The sequence below is a fragment of the Cebus imitator genome, unplaced genomic scaffold (assembly GCF_001604975.1).
Source record: "Cebus imitator isolate Cc_AM_T3 unplaced genomic scaffold, Cebus_imitator-1.0 Scaffold11, whole genome shotgun sequence".
NCBI lineage: Eukaryota > Metazoa > Chordata > Mammalia > Primates > Cebidae > Cebus > Cebus imitator.
The window spans coordinates 10455368-10460597 of NW_016107326.1; positions in this window are offsets into that span (position 1 = coordinate 10455368).

Here is a 5230-nt window from a genome sequence, read left to right on the forward strand (position 1 = left end):
CCCTAAGCCTCCCAAGTAGCTGGGACTACAGGCTAATTTTTGTATTTTTAGTAGAGACAAGGTTTCACCATATTGGTCAGGATGCTCTTCAACTCCTGACTTAATGATCCGCCATTCTCGGCCTCCCAAAGTGCTGGGATTACCAGGTGTGAGCCACCACACCTGGCCAAACAACCAGTAATCTTATTTTAGGAAAAAACTTAACATACAATATTCTTCCTCATGTAAAAATTATTTTCCTTTTTACTTTCTTTACAAAAAATAACTCTTTATAACTCTCCTTACATCTCATATTTCCTGGTTCTCTTTACACTGTTCTATGCATAACCTTAAATAAGCTTTGAATTAGACAAAGATATTTACCTTACTTATTTATTTATTTGAGACAGAGTCTTGCTCTGTCACCCAGGCTGGAGTGCAGTGGTGCAATCTCACTGCAACCTCCACCTCCCAGATTCAAGCAATTCTCTGCCTCAGCTTCCCAAGTAGCTGGGACTACAGGTGCTTGCCACCATGCTCAGCTAATTTTTGTATTTTTAGTAGAGATGGAGTTTCACCATCTTGGCCAGGCTGGCCTTGAAATCCTGACCTCAGGATTTCAATCTATTTGGATTTCAATCTATTAGGATTTCAATTTCAAATCCTGATCTACCTGCCTTGGCCCCCAAAGTGCTGGGATGAGAGGTGCGAGCCATTGTGCCTGGCCATATCTGCCTTTTAATGAGGACACTAAATAAATGTTTTCCTATAATTTTAAAATTGTAAATTACCCAGATATTCAATTAATATTTATTATTTAATATGACTTTAGATTCTAAATTTTATGACATTTGTTGACAAGCATTTATTCTATTACACTTACTTGGTTAATTCATCTGGTAGTTTACCTAGGTTATTTATGAAAACTGTGATAGTCATCACTTAAAATTAATTCTCTGTTAATTATTTTTATAGCTGTAAATTTCAGGTGTTTACTTAGGTAAGAAGCTTAAGGTTTAACATAAGGATGTTTTCACCAATAACTCAGGATTTAGCTGTTTTCATTAAACCAACAGTGTTCCATGTCTTATTTATCAAAAATTAATACAAGCAAGGATCATTCTGTTTGGGGCTGGTTTTATAGTTTTATAACCCTTATGGTAAATCTTATAGTATTCTGCAGGAATAAAGTATGAAACCACTTGATCAATAAATGCAAACAAAAATACTAACAATTCTTAAGACATTTCTAGTATTATTTTACCAATAATTTTAAAGCCAGCTTATTTATTTAAAATTTTACTTAAGTCACATGTGATACAGAAGGGTTGGGCTCAGGGCTAAACCCTGCTATTAAGCCTGTAACAGTGGCTCTAAGTGAAAACAACTGACCTTGTTTTTCCACCCAAATATTGCCTTTTGGGCCCGCCACACCCCTATCCTGTGCTCATAAAAAGACTTCAGTTGGTAAAGAAAAAAATAAAAAACAAATAAAACAGAAACAACAAGAAAAAAAAGACTTGAACTGGCAGAGCAACACAAGCAGCTGACTGGTGAGAATACAAGCAGCTGAGTCGCAAGCACAGAAGCAACTGACCATTTGTGACTGTGGATAGACACAACTAACTTCAGACAATGTGGCTTCAGAGAGGGGCCCAGCCGGAGACAGCTGGGCTTCAGGGAAAGATCACCTTCTTCCCGCACAATCCGCTTTCCAACTGCCCATCCTGCTGAGAGCCACTTCCATCGCCCAGTAAAATCCTCCTTATACACGAGGGGTGTGGTGATTCACACCTGTAATCCCAGCACTTTAGGAGGCTGAGGCAGGCAGATCACCTGAGGTCAGAAGTTTGAGACCAGCCTGACCAATGTGGTGAAACCCTGTCTCTACTAAAAGCACAAAAATTAGCAGGGCGTGGTGGTGCAGGCTTGTAATCCCAGCTCTTCAGGAGGCTGAGACAGGAAAGTCACTTCAGCCTGGGAAGTGGAGGTTGCAGTAGCCGAGATTGTGCCATTGCACTCCAGCCTGGGAGACAAGAGCAAAATTCTACCTAAAAAATAAAAATAAAAATAAAAATCCTCCTTATACACTACCCTTCAATCAATTTGTGTGACCTGATTCTTTCTGGATTGTGTGACCTGATTCTTTCTGGATGTCAGACAAGAATGCAGGTATTGAGAGGGAAGCTGCTGTCACCCTGACCCTCCACTGAGCTAGATGGCACTTGGCCATCTCCGGACGGCAGAGCTGAAAGAGCATTGATTGTAATATGCTTGGATGCTGCTGCAGGTCCCACACAGAACCTGCTCCCGACAGAGAGGAGCAACTGGCCAGTTTCAGTGTTTGTTTGCTCTGGTTCCTGCACTGGCTTGCTTGCATGCTCCCTCTTGCAAGGAGTGGCCAGCAGCAGGCTGAGTGAAATGAGCCACTCTAGTTCCCACCTGTGAAAGGGGTCAAGGGAATTATCCCATCTCATGTGGACTTGAAAAAGCATTTGACTAGTCTTGTCTTTTTTTTTTCAAATTTGATTTAAGCACTTTCATTTTTCTTTAAACCAATTAATTCAAGCTATTTAATATCTTTTTAGTAGTAAAACATTATATACGCAACACATAAATACATAGACATATTAGGCATGCCAACAGAAGTACATCTTACAGATTCATAAGCCCTCTTTTTTCTCCTATCTTAGACTTTTAAATTCTTGATAACCCATTATATTACCCTATGCAGTTTTAGCTAAATAGTGCTAAATTTGCATATTAAAGGAAACAACTCTTAGGTGAAAAATCAGACAGTAAAATTTACATCTCAAGAGAAAAAGTTGTGCTAGAGGGAAGTTAAAACAAATTTAATTGCCAATTAAAATTATAGAAATCTATTATAAAAGTCTTTTAAATGTATATACACACCTACACACGTACACACAAAAAAATCCTATAGCTTTTACTTCAGAACTTTAGTCATGGGATAAATACAAATTCACTGGCTTGCAAAAAAAAAAAAAAAATTGGTTAGCTCAAAAAGTGGTTTTTGGCCAGTCATGGTATCTCATACCTGTAATCCCAGCAGTTTGGGAGGCCACAGCGGGTGGATCACTTGAGGCCAGGAGTTCAACACCAGCCTGACCAACATGGCAAAACCCCATCCCTACTAAAAATAGAAAAAGTAGCTGGGCATGGTGGTGGATCCCTGTAATCCCAGCTACTTGGGAGGCTGAGGCAGGAGAATCACTTGAACCCGGGAGGCAGAGGTTGCAGTAAGCTGAGATTGTGTCACTGCACTCCAGCCTGCATAGTGGATGCAGACTCTTTCTTAAAAAAAAAAAAAAGTGGTTTTTATCTCAGTAGAAAAGTCATAGCACATTTAAAGCAGACAGAAAAGAAAACAGAGAAAAGGAGAATTTAGGAACTCTGAAGTTTGCAGGTCAACTTTAGGGCTCTTTTTCCTTAATGTAAATGTGTACAAACACCATAATACTTCAATTTTACATAAACTCTAACAAGTAGAGGCACCATAATACTGATGGAGTGTCTATAGTGGGGTCTTTCTCCTTGTTTCTCCTCATTCTTAGATTATTTGTTTGTTAATTTTTTTTTTTTAAGGAGGAACTGAGCTGTGGCCTAGGGCTTTTGTGGAGTGGGTGGAAGCGTGCTGGTTACAGGCAGGACTCCACAGTGCCACCACTGAGTCATTGTTGCCCTCTTATGTGTATCATTTCTCTCCCAAGATCTAGCACCTCCCACTGGGCTCAAAGCTTGGAGCTCCCTTTTGTGCTTCCTGGATGGACCTTTTTAAAACTAATTTTATTGGAGGTTCCCTGTAGGGCCACTGCGCTGCACATCATGGTTGAGGGGTTAATCCCACAGATACTCCCACAAGGCCCCTGGTCACCCAGGGGTGCCTTTCAGTTGGAAGGAGCAAAATGCCTTTTCTCTTTAGAGCTGAGGCAACTCAGTCTCTCATTTACCTATGAAAGCAACAGTTCAATTTCTCATTCCATGTCTTATTTATCAAAAATTATGCAAGAAAATATCATTCTCTTTTTTTAAAAATCTAGATAGATTTTTAAATTTCCTGGTTGACAGTTGTTATTGTATGTTTTCTTTTTATTTATTTCTTTATTTTGAGACAGAAACTCACTCTGTCACCCAGGCTGGAGTCCAGTGGCATGATCTCAGCTCACTGCAAGCTCTGCCTCACAGGTTCAAGTGACCCTCCCACCTCAGCTTTCTGCGTAGCTGGGACTACAGGCATGCACCAGAACGCCCGGCTAATTTTTGTATTTTTAGTAGAGATGAGGTTTCACCATGTCGGCCAGGCTGGTCTTGAACTCCTGGCTTCAAGTGATTTGCCCACTTCAGTCTCCCAAAGTGCTGGGATTACAGACATGAATCACCATACCCAGCCCTGGTTGACAATTGGTTGAGTTTATCTAAAGACCTGGGATCAAGAGAAAGGAGTATCTGGGTTAAGATAAAGGATTGTGGAGACCCAAGTTCTTATTTGCAGAGGAAGCTTTCAGGTAGTAGGCTTCAGAGAGAACAGGATATGAATGTTTCTTATCAGTTTTACAGTCTGTGTGGATGTTAATGACAGGTATAATGTTGTATTATAAAAATTACACTTTATATTATATACGCACTAGCTACTCAGAAGGCTGAGGTAGGGGAATCACTTGAACCTGGGAGGCAGAGGTTGCAGTGAGCTGAGATCATGCCACTGCACTCCAGTCTGTGTTGATGTTAATGCCAAAAAGGTATAATGAAGCATGTCTGACTCCCACTTCCAGTCATGACCTGAAACAGTCTCTCAGGTTAAATTTTAAAAGAGCCCTGGCTGAGGAGGAAGTCCATTTAGATGACTGGGAGAGGCCTTAGAACATTAATTTTGGTTTACATTTGTATATCCAGAGCCTAGCACCGTACATGAAATTGATCTTCAGAAATATTTCTTCACTATTTGAGTTAATGATTCCTTGGTTTCCCTACTTGAAAAATGTTCCATTTTCCTTCTCCATTCTCATTATACTGTTTCAACGATTTTTCCTCTTCTCCTCCTTCTTTGCTTCCAATTTTACCTCCATCCAATGTACACAAGACATTTTCACTTCACTGATCAAACAGGCCAGGCATGGTGACTCATGCCTATAATCCCAGCACTTTGGGAAGCCAAGGTGGGAGGATAGCTTGAGCTCAGGAGTTCAAAACCAGCCTGGGCTACATAGCGAGACCCCATCTCTACTAAAAA